General features: G+C 39.3%; 1 protein-coding gene across 1 annotated transcript in view; it reads right to left on the bottom strand.

Annotated features, from left to right (window-relative positions):
- Positions 1–12,730, bottom strand: part of SLC9A9 (solute carrier family 9 member A9) — a 510,696-nt gene that overhangs the window by 412,695 nt on the left and 85,271 nt on the right. The window lies entirely within an intron of this gene.

Raw genomic sequence — 12,730 nt, forward strand, 5'->3', positions numbered from 1 at the left:
TCGGCTCAGGTCATGATCCTGTAGTCCCGGGATTGAGTCCCGCATCGGGCTCCCTGCTCAGCAGGGAGTCTGCTTCTCCCTCTCCCGCTCCCCCCTCTCGTGCTCACTCTCTCTCTCTCTCTCTCAAATAAATAAATAAAATCTTTAAAAAAAAAAAAAAGAAATGACACCAGTAGCAATGAGTACACCTAGCACTCAGATCTTGGTTTCTAATAATCTAATCATTCTCCAATAAAAGGAACCAGTACACTCCTTGGAGAAATGGCTAATTCTAGCACTGATCAGGAAATATACAACATGAGTTTGGAGCATCTTATAGTGGCAGAAAATAAGGAAGTGATCCACCTCCCTAAAAACCCCCAATTGATGGGAATATGTCAATAAGGCACAGGAGCCAACTGAAAGAGTTCCCAATGGCCAAAGCCAATGGTCGAATTATTTCAATAATTTGAGCAACAAAATAAATAAAGTAGTATTGGATTATAAACCAAAGTATAAATTAAATATCTATGAGTTCATACTAAAGTAAATAAATAATTGAATAAATTAATAAATGGGGAGAAGAGACAAATCTCTCCATGTAGATGAATTTCAAAAAAAATTATAGATATACTCTACTGAAGGGAACATAACTCTCTGTTTCTTAAGTGTGGGCTGCACATAGTGACTTCCTTCCAAAGAGCATAGTATGGAAGAGGGATGGGGACTTCATAGTGCAGAAACCTGAAAAATAAACACTAACTCAGCCAGGTGGTCAAAGTCAACATCAATAGTGATAAATCATGTTGATAGTTTGTATCCTTGATACGATGTGATGAAAATGGCACTTTACCTCTGCGATTTACTTTCCTCAAACCCATAATTCCAGTCTTAATCATGAGAAAAATATCAGACAAATTCCAGTAGAGGGATATTCTATAATATATCTGACCAGTACTCAAAATTGTCCGTCATCAAAAACGAGGAAAGCCTGAGAAACTGTCACAATCAAGAGTTGCCTAAGGAGACATGGTAACTAAATGCAATGTGATACTCTGGATGGGATCCTGAAACAGAAAAAGGACACTAGGTAAAAACTAAGGAAATCTAAAAAAAAGTATGAACTTCAGTTAATAATAATATATCAATATTGGCTTATTAGTTGCAACAAATGTACCAAACTAATATAAGGTGTTAATTATAAGAGTAACTGCATGTGTGGGTGTGGGAAGAGATGCAATAGGAACTCTGTACTATTTGCCCATTTTTTCTGTAAATCTATAACTGCTCTAAAATCTAGCTTATTATTTTAAAAATTAAAATAAATATGTCACAACTCTCCAAGAGAACCTGCTGCTTGTTTCCAGGAGGTTCTCTTTGGCTCATTCTAATACACTGCTGTGTAGGGTTGTGCCAATTAATGCCAGTTTAGTAGGAGCTAAAACCCAGCCCCCACTCTGCTTATACAGCCTACGGTTCAGGTAATAGGCTGCACCACTGCAGAGGGGGGCATCTTTGCATAATTTGCATAAAGGTACTGGTATGTGCTTGTTGGTGTGTGTTAATTTCCCATGGCATTCCTAATTATTTCAACAATGACAGTATGAGTGGGAAGAGAAGACTATTTTTTTCTGCTGCACAATTCTTTAGGTATAAATGCAAGTGAGAAATTCAGCTCAAATATCTTCTGACACTTTTAAGCCCCTAAAGGCAGAAGTTTGGATCAGATGACCATCCAGGTTTTATTATTCTGTGGATGTAGGTAGTGAGTAGCTAATATGATTAATAGTAATAATAGTAGCTAACATCAATTGAATACTTAATCATGTCCCAGGCACCAGCAATATAGAATTCAAAGTAATTTTTGGAAAGTCCAGAATCTTTAATACCCCAGGTTAATGCCAGTTCTTTACAGCATAACAGTGTCCCAGTTGTGCCTTTCATTTCCGTGTCTTCAGACATTTACTGATGCCCTTGTCCTCTTTCGGAATATTGGCAAAAGCTGCTTCACATCCATCAGACATCCCTCATGACACCTCTTGATTGGAGAGACCAACTCTCTACCAGGCCCATAATGTGGCCCCCTCATCACAGGACTCCAGGCTGTGTTAATTGGATATGATAGTTACCTGCATAGTCTTTTCCCTACACAGGTGTCCCTAACTAAGACTCCTTCAGAGCTGAGCCACAGTAATAGATAACTTGGCCCCCTCTTCTCCAGGGGGCATCTCCACTCACCAGTCTTCCCAGGCCCTGCATGTGTTCCTCTCACCATTAAAGGAACTTCCTGATTCTTTTTTTCTCCTGTCTTATTTAGATAATAATTAGAATTCACCATTTTATGCTCTAATGGTTTTAACAGGCTTTAAAAATCTCTCCTGGTCTGTAGCTTTTTTAGTCAAAATGATTAAGTGAAAAACAGCTTTAAATGTTTCCTGAATTAGGCAAATGAATAATGATTAAGCCTGATTAAGAGGAGAATCAGAGGAAAGGGGTGTGAGCCAGGGGTAGCTTTTTATACCAGGTATTTACCATGCCAACATCCAAAGGAAGTTTTTAATGAGAAAGGAATTAGATGATACTTATCTAAAGTGAGCCCACTAAAAGGGAACTACCATACATATGGTGGATACCCAGAACACAGAGTTAAACATTCATTTTTAAATCAGTCCAAGTCTAATGGCCAATTAAGGCCCATTTGTTCAACTTCACCATCCTCTTTTGCTGTTTACTGCTTCAACTTTGAATGCCAGAAGCTTTTTAAAGAGAGCCTGACCTTTACACAAAGGAGCTTTTTCAGTTTAACCTCTAATGTAATAGGACTGGCAAACAAAATATACTAGTTTGATGCTCAGGCAATAACTCAAAGGGGAAAGACATGAGACTTCCAGACAAAACACAGCACAGAGACTGATAAATGAAAAATACTGAGCAGTGAGCATTTTTAAGCAACCAAGATATGTTTTTATAATAAGCTTCTATCGCTTCTCAGCCTTTTGGCTAAGATCAAGTGTATAATAAGCTTCTCTGGTTACAAACCACTTACAAATATTTTTATTGTTGAAGTACAGGAGAAAGACTCCAGAGAAAGAAAGAAGACAGATTTTCAAATAACTAATTCAAATTATCACAATTTTATCTCCTGAATTGTTCTCATTTTAAAGTGATACTTTTTTTTTTTAAGTTCATTTTTACTGCTGTATCATAATTCTAGCTCAATGACTAGCCTAGGAGTCTGGAAAGAACACTAGAATCATCCTTCATGAAAACTATAGCTGTCTACTTTGGCCTTTATGGGATTGACTCTTAAGCCTGTTTAAGAGGGGTAATAACATCACCAATTCCTAGAACACTAGGGCTACTGTATATATTTCTGGAAATTCTTTTCATCGGGGCCCTGATTTGGGGCAGCATAGATTTTGAACTTTCATATCAATGCCAGGTGCCAAAATGTGTATCTATTGTGTGATAAGCAATGGAGATAAAATGTTGTAGAAAATTAACAAGGTTCCTGCCTCAAGGAAATTGTATTTCAATTGAAAAGGAAGAAACTAAATAAACACAGAGATCACTTTGGAAATTGATAGTTGCTATGAAAAAAAATATTAGATCAGTAGTCAAATGAGTTCCTCAAAAAGGGGGAGACCTGAGCAGAGACTGAATAAAAAGAAGGAGCTAAGGTAGAACAAGGGAAAAGGCAAGAGCAAAGGCCCTAGGCAGGAATGAGCTCAGAGATTCCAGGAAGAGGAAGAAGGCCAGTGTGTCTGGGTAAAGGTGGACATAAGCAACAATCAAAAGGTGAGCAGGGATAATTCATGTCACCTAGTAGGCCATGGCAAGTAGATGGAATCTTATTCTCAATATGGTAGGAAACAATTAAAGGATTTTAGGCAGAGACGACATGGATTTCCTATATGGAGAATGGATTTGGGGGAATGAGAGTGGTAACCGGGGAGAAATTTGGAGGCTATTATAGTGGCTCAGGGAAGAGATGATGGTAGCCCAAACGTAGAGTGGGGTGGGGGAGGTGTTGGGGTAGAGAGGGAAGTGGTCCATTCATTTAAATATTTACTGAGTGCCCGTTGAGTGTCAGATACTTTCCTAGGTTCTCTTTTTTTCTCCTTTTAAACCTTTATCCCCGGCACTTCAATCACACCCCTCTCACAAAACTAACACATTGTATTTTTATTTTCTTAATTGTTTGTTTTTGTGACTCTCTCACATAATAAATTGTGAGCTCCTGGAGGCCATGTATGGGATACAATTTATCTTTCTATTTCCAAAGCCTAGTGCCTGGCATCTAGCGGTCTCTGAATAAATGTTTTTGAGTTTAATTGAAATGTTTTTTTTTTTTTTTAAAGATTTTATTTATTTATTTGAGAGAGAGAATGAGACAGAGAGAGAGAATATGAGAGGGAGGAGGATCAGAGGGAGAAGCAGACTCCCTGCTGAGCAGGGAGTCCGATGCGGGACTCGATCTGGAGACTCCAGGATCATGAACTGAGCCGAAGGCAGTCGCTTAAACAACTGAGCCACCCAGGCGCCCCTAATTGAAATGTTGAATTGAATTCAAGACTCCTATCTCAAATTCTCAGGAAAAAAGCTTGTCATCAGGCCCTGCCTATTTGTGTACATTCACCTTTTTTAAAGTGCTCAAATAATTCCTTTCCAACATCGTGTGGTTTGCCACCTGCCCATCCCCAAAATAGCACCAATTATATAAACAAAATTAGAAAACAGTTGGCTAGAAATCCTTGCTTTCTCAGTCATCTGCTCTCAGTTTTCCTCCCTTACCATAGAAAAAGATGACCAAATAGAAAATTTTTGTCCTCACTGGATGTCTTTACATCCAAGATGAAAATATTTCTCTCTCCATAGTAAACCATGTGACAAGTCTAATTGCTTTTTCCTTCAAAAGTAATATTTTTTTAAAACACTTTTTGGCCAAATATTATAACTTGAATCATCAGATAATGGCAATACTGTAGTAGGCTGAACAATGGGCCCACAAAATATTAAGTCCTAATCCCTAGAACCTGTAAATGTTGCCTTATATTAAAACTGGGACTTTGCAGGTGTGATTAAATTAAAAATCTTGAGGTGGAAAATTTATCCTGGATTATTCAAATGGGCCATAAATGCAATTACATACAACCCTATAACACAGAGGAAGAGAGAGATTTGAACACACAGAGAGAAGGAGACATGAAGGTGGAGCACAGAGAGATTTGAAGATTCTGGCCTTGAAGATTGAAATGATGTAGCCACAAGCTGCAAAAATGCTGGCAGAATCAGAAGCTGGCAGAAGCAAAGAACCAATTCTCCCCTGAGGCTGTGGGGGAAAAGTAGCCCTGCGGAAACTTGATTTTGGCCCAGTGATACTGATTTCAGATTTTGGCCTTGAGAACTGAGAGAATACATTTCTGTTGCTTTATGCTTCCAGAGTTGTGATCATTTTTACAACAGTCATAGGAAACTAATATAGCAATGCTATGCTTTGATGATTTTTTTTTTTTTTTTTTTAACAATTCTCCTTAGGGATTTGATCTGTTTTCTGTCTTCTATAGCTTCCCAGTTCACATCTCAACTTACTGGAAAGGCCGCATTGCTCTAAGACTTGTTGAAATGACCACCTATCTAAGGTCCTATGCTTTAGAGACCCAACTATTGACCTTGCCCAGAGGTGCCCTCCCTACAGGGCAGAGAGTATGTGGAGCCAAGAAGATGCCGCCACCCTATAAACCTACAACACTCCTATCCAGGCCTGACATGAAATCTGCCACTACGGGTGGCATCTTCTTTAAGTTCATGGAACATCAGCTGCCTCTTACCTTCAGAGTCTCTACTCTTGCCTACCCCCACACCCAGTGCACTTCCCACCCAGCAGCTAAAGTAATCTTTTTAACAAGACAATCAGATCTGTCACCGACAAAGACCAAACTTGAGTCAGGCTTCTGCCCTTTTCCAACTAGGTCTGTCCTTAGGTATTGTCCTTGAGAGCAGGAATCCTCCTGCTAAAGAATCTCCAACCTCAATATCTAATCACCTTGACCTGCCTTCAGCAAGAAATCTGTTGAGTTAGTTTAGCCAGAATCCCCCTTCACCCCTGATGTCTCCTCTAGTAATTTTCCATCCACTGACCTCACCTTGCTCCTTGGCTATAAACGTCTCGTCTTTGTATTTGGAATTGAGTCCAGTTCTATACTGAGGTCTCTTTACACCTACTGCGACAGTTCCTGATTCAAATTGGTTTTAACCACTTTAACTACTATGCAGCTCTGGTTTTTCTTTGACATCATTTCTCTGCAGAAAACTATCCAAGTACTTCCCATCACAGAAGAAGAGCCAAACTCCACTATAGCCCACAGTCTGAGTCTGGCTCCTCTCTCACTTCCTTTCCTTTCTGCTTCTTCCTTGCTTACCTTTCTCTAGACCTACCTTTTTCCTTCTGTTTCTTGATGACACAATGTTCATTTCCTTTGTATCTAACTGGAATATTCTACCTTTATATCTCTTCAGGACTGGATACCTTCTTCCAAACCTCTCAGCTCAACTATTACTTCCTGATGTCCCACTCCCTGGCTCACTCCATCACATCACTTCCTACTGGAAACATTGTGGTTAATTATTTGCTTACTTATAGACTGTCTCTTTCTCCTAGTAGAGGGGAAGCCCCTAGTGGGCAGGGATTTGCTGGCTGGTTCCCTGCTGTATTCTCAGCGCCTAGCATAGTGCTTGCTCTGTAACTGCCTCCTGAATGAATACCTGTCATAGGTTGCTCTGAAAGTTAAATGAGTTGGTCACCCACCTCACATAAGGCCCTTAATAAATGCTGGTCCTCCTTTACCCCCACCCTCTGATAGGATGTGTGAGTCATGACCTTCTGGCATCACTACCTCTTGCTTTAGAAATGTTCATGCTTTATTGATACTGCAGCACTTTTCTTCCCACTCATAAGAAGCAGGGGTCACATCTTATCAATCATTTCAGGACCCCTTTCCTGCAAGTGAGAAGTACATCCAATAAGCCCATGAATATGTATGTTCAATACATGCATTTAACGCATATAAAATCTAACAAGAGCTTTCTTCCTGATTGTATTTATTTATTCATTCAAATATAGCCATGTAAGAGGTACAAGGCCACATATGTCTATGTGGTTTTAAAAATGTCTGTTTATTTACTTGTTTCTAGCACTATCCTCTTTCCCAAACACACATACATGCACACATACATACATACACTTTCTTCACAAAAAAGATTTCAGACTTACAGGGAAAATGTAAAACATGAAAGACTTCTTTAAACTATATAAAATAGTTGAAGTGTAAAAAGATATAAAAATAAGGATGGTACGGGGCGCCTGGGTGGCTCAGATGGTTAAGCGTCTGCCTTCGGCTCAGGTCATGATCCCAGGGTCCTGGGATCGAGCCCCGCATCGGGCTCCCTGCTCAGCAGGGAATCTGCTTCTCCCTCTCCCTCTGCCCCTCCCCCAACTTGTGTTCTCCACACACCCTTCTCTCACTCACTCTCAAATAAATAAAATCTTAAAAAAATAAAATAAAATAGGAACATTGTGCTTCTGCCTCCACAGTCTCCACCTATACCAGATCTTTTTAGTTGATTTTGCTGTGCTCTCTCTCTCAATCTTTCAAATAAATAAATAAAATCTTTAAAAAAATAAGGATGGTACTAACTGAAGACAGGAATAAAGCTAAAATTGCAGACCAAGAAACTTCGAACATAATAAAGATGGGCATAATAGCATTATGTAAGTATATGAGAAATAAAAGTGTTTTTTTAACAGAAAATAGTTAAATATGGCATATCTATTTTCTAACTGAACTTTATTTTTTAAGTTTTGATTTTGTAGACTTACATTCACTTTATAAAAACAAATATAGACTACTAAAGAAATTTTAAAGCACTCCGTTATTCTAAATATTGTAAACATATAGTTTTATTTATTTGCTTATTATTTTAAATTAATATTCATAAGTGCTGCACATACCTGTTTGCCTTATTTGGGGGTGATGGGGTTCAGGGCAGGCTGCCCCAGAATGAGGATTTGGCATGTGGATTCTTTTAAGCTAAAGACAAACAAGGTCCAAGAGACTTGAGAAGAGCTTTTTACCTCTCCCTTAATTACCTAAAATAATTTAGATGGGGGGGGTGCAGAAATGAAGCTATGACCAGAAATAACTTTTTACATCAGAAGGACTTATCTGTATAGCATAGAAAAAATTTACCAAACATTTGAACTTTCCATCTTCCTGTGAATTGTCTTCCTCCCCTTTGAAGCCCCAGACCACTACTCCCTTTTTAGCTCAGAAGGGCATAGAAACCTCAATTGCCTGACTGTCAGGGAGCCGCATGTCTTTGGGGTTTCTGTATGTATGAAATTAAATTTGTTTTTATCATTCTGTTAATCTGTCTTATGTCAATACAATAATTAAAATAGCCAAATAACCTAGAAAGGAAGAAGGGAAAGGTCTGTCCCCTACAGGGGCATTACCACTCTTGTGACATTAAAAACTGATAGCTATGGTGTCATTCTTTAGCATAGACAATCAAGATGTTTTCTTCCTCCGTTCTTTGTTTCCTTCTTTTTTGAAAAATTTATCTATGGCTAAAGTTAAGAAGAAAGTTAGCTGTAAAATCATATTTCAGAAACACTACAGTAATTTGAAAGAGTCACAACCCACAACAAAATGCTATAGCATCAAAGAGCTAGGCTAAGAATTCCATGTCTGGAGAGTTAGCTGAAATGCCTTCTCTCCCACTCAGGAAAACATCCCCAGATGCCAAAGATTAAGCATGCTACTTTATGAAACCAATGTTAAATGCTCTCTACTTCATTCAAAAGTAAAAAGCAAATCATTCATAAAGTTTAACACTTTAACGGTAGCCTAATATTTGTGGTCACATCTTAAAAGTAGAGTTGAAGGAAATGGCTAGTATCTTTTGACCTTTAATTTCTAGGCCTAAGTGGCTCAATAGTTGATTTGCTTCTTATTGTCATTCTCAGATAGCCAAAATTGCCCTTGAACATCTTTTAATTGGTCCATGAGGTACAACTATATTGGTTTCAAGAGCATATTCCTGTACAATAATTCTTGAGTACACCATTAAAGTTTGAGAACCATTGGGCAGACTAAAATAAAGAACATCTATATGCAGATGTTTAGGCATCTAAATTACTCTGCCTTTCAGATGTGATTAAACCCTAGCAGTGAGCAGGGGGAAAAATCTAAATTATGCAGGCTCCCCTACAGGTGCTACTCTATTTTGTTGTAATATTAAGCCTCCATGATCTTAATATTTGTTAGTAGATTTATCATTGTAAGGATCAAAAATCCTTGCAGAGAGCGAGAACGAGAGACTCTCACATCTGTTTCTTGGTTAAATGCATCATACTGTATTGTCTTATTATTGCAGGTAAAAATGACCCTAAATTCAAAGAGAATTAATGCATCAAAGGGGTGTTACTTATAATCCTATCTTTAGTTATAATAATTTATCTTGAAATTTGTTCTAACTTTTTTTTAAAGATTTTATTTATTTATTTGAGAGAGAGAGAGAGTGCTTGTGTGTGCACTTGCATGCACAAGCTGAGAGAAGGGGCACAGGGAGAGGGAGAAGCAGATTCCCCGCTGAGCAGGGAGCCCAACATGGGGCTCAATCCCAGGACCCTGGGATCATGACCCTAGCTGAAGGCAGATGCTTAACCGACTGAGCCACCCACATCCAGGTGCCCTTATTCTAACTTTCAATGGAGTCTTTATGAGCTTTAATAAATTACAAAGTGTTTGAATTTTTACTGACATTTTCTATTCTCACAAACTTCACATTTCTTCAAAGAACTCCAACCTTCATGGCATTATATTTTTTGTAATACCTGTAATCAAGGCCTTCACCCAGGTCCTAAGCAAAGCTAACAAATAATTATCGTTCACAATAGAGCTAAAAACAGAAGTCTAATTAATTAAGAGACTAATTGAACTTCCCTATTACTGAAACATTAGTTCCTGCTCTGACATAAACGTTAATCAAAATCATTGAATAATTCAGCTTTTCACTTCCCTCACCTGTGTAGACGAATCTACCCACTGTCCTATGAGGGTAATGTAGAAGAAATGTTTTATGATGCTATTTGATAATATCTTTGTTAAATACCAGTAACTGATACCCATTCTAAGGTAAAATGAGAAGAAGGAAGGTACAGGAGAAAAGTGAAATGCAATTAAATATATATATTATATATATAGTCCCTATATATTATAAAGAATGTATAAATATTAAATATATATATATATTATATATAAATCTAAATATTTGTTTCTTCTTTGAAAAGATAATCCATGGAGAAAAGAACCTTTTGAGGGAACAGTTTAAAGTATTTCACAAAAACTTCTGCATTTCATTTTATTTATTTTTTTAAAAGATTTTATTCATTTATTTGATAGAGAGAGAGTGAGAGCAGGAACACAAGCAGGGCGAGTGGGAGAGGGAGAAGCAGGCTTCCCGCGGAGCAGGGAGCCCGATGCGGGGCTCGATCCCAAGAACCTGAGATCATGACCTGAGCCGAAGGCAGACGCTTAACGACTGAGCCACCCAGGCGCCCCAAAACTTTTGCATTTTAATGAAGTGGGCCATTTAGGTTGCAACTGTACAGGGACAGTGGATTTCCTTTAATTATGTGATTAGATAAATATTTATATATTTTTTTCTCTGTTGAAATCCAGGCTTCCTGTTGAGTCTAAATGCTGGCTCTCTTCTCTCCAGCTGGCAGAACCAGGCCTGCTGGAGAGGATTCACATCAGATGTTGCCTCAGTGAGATATGAAGTCATCATTAATGGGCAGTTCTGTTTTTGAAGCCATGCTAACTGGGACCCCAGTTCGGCATTGCAGGGTGAGGCAAAATTGCTGTTCTTACCACCACTCTATCAGGTTCCTGTTGTGTGGAAAGGAGAATGCACACTCTTGGAGGGCATCCTCCTCTCTAAGCATCTATCACCTTAAATTCATAGTAGGATGTTCCCAGGAGGGCTCCATAATGGTCTAATGTGGAGACCATGGTAGATGATATAATGCACCACCTTAGTCTCCCTTCAGGAGTGCAGAACTTATTCCTCTGATGCTGCAAAGACAACCCTCAGCTATGAGCCCCCTATAGGGATTGCCTTGGTTGAACAGACTCACCTTGTCCAAGGGCATACTTCGTTTCAGGGGCAGCCTGCATCCAATGATATAAAAAGTATAAAGGCCTGGCCTCCTTGTGTCAGTATAGGACAACTCCAAAGAGCCATCCTGGCTCCAGGGTCTCCCATCCCCCTGTGGTTGGCTGGGCCTTTGTTGGGACTGCATTGTAGCTCTACTTCTTCCTCTGCCCCATCCTACCTCCTTCCACAGGCCTGCATCACAAGAGCACTTCCTAATCTCTGCACATTAACCTCTTCTTCAGCATCAGCTTCCTAGGGAACTGACCCATGACAGAGATGGCAGGAAGTTCCATTCCAAAAGAAGTAAGTAGTATAATACTGATCAAGAGCAGAGTAACAAGGTGGGCATAGCATCAAGAGGCAAATGCTAAAAGGAAGTGAAAGAAAGTACTTGGAGGTACAGGGGGAGAATAGGCCGCCCTGAATACTAAAATGAAGTAGGCAATGTTTCCCTTCTCCTCAGACCATGTTTAGTCAAGTAGCACCTGGACCAGAGCCTGGGGCATCCTCAGTGAGCCTGACTGTTGAAAAATCTATTCTCTCCAACATGGCTTGCTATTGAGAGGAAAGGAAAACTGGGTTTGGGAGGAGGAGACTATTCCTCCATCCATAGTCTTTTTAATCACCTCCCAGACACTCATCAAACTCTTCAGTAATAGCTTCAGAGTTACTTCAAAGAAGCCTTACTTCAAAGTGATGTTCAGAGATTTTAAAAGACACTCCAGAGTTGTCAGAAATCTCCTCAGCAGCAGCAGCAGAATGGACACCACTCCTTCCCTTATTGTGGAAGGGAAAAGGCATTCCAGGGATCTAATTCATTAGCATAGAGAATAACAGCCCATCCTTAGCACTATTCATATGGAAACAAACTATTCACAGAGTTCTAGTAGAATCTGGCCACCATCCTGTCCATTTTGAATTCTTTTTATCACTTTCACCACAGAAGGTCTAGTGAGTCTCCAGATGAGAACATGTATTTTAGAAATCACTGCCTGATGAAGGTGACACATGATTTAATACAGGAGATCCTCACTGGGCTTTACTGACCAATATGCAAGGAAAAACCCATCACAGCTGACAGTGTAGACCTGCCCATCTAGGGGGAGTGGTGGGTAGGTGTTATAAGAAAGGCAGAAGGTAGAGGCAAAAGTTAGTGGTAACTTTAAAGCGTAAGTATAGACCTAATACTTGGTGATGTCTTTGTCCCCAGAAGCCATTTCAGGCCTGGCTGTCTGCACACAGCCTCAGCTCATAAGAAGGCACCAGGAGAGCTGTGTGAAAAGGTTCCTTTTCTTTTTTAAAAAGTTATCTGCTAGATGCTCTGAAAAGAGCTTTTTGTATTGAGCTTAAGGCAGCTCAGTTTAACTAGCAGTAGGCAGAGCATTGTTAAAACGGATAAAAATGGGAGATAAGCTTTGCTCCCACAATCTGCTTCCAAAGGATACAGAAAAAAAAAAAAAAGTGGCTCCTTGGAGGCACATTGTTGCTGCACTTCTTGGGCTCAGAGGCTTTCTTCTGGAATTAATAT

The sequence above is a fragment of the Leptonychotes weddellii genome, chromosome 1 (genome assembly GCF_054177405.1).
Source record: "Leptonychotes weddellii isolate Sample4059 chromosome 1, ASM5417740v2, whole genome shotgun sequence".
Taxonomy (NCBI): Eukaryota; Metazoa; Chordata; class Mammalia; order Carnivora; family Phocidae; genus Leptonychotes; species Leptonychotes weddellii.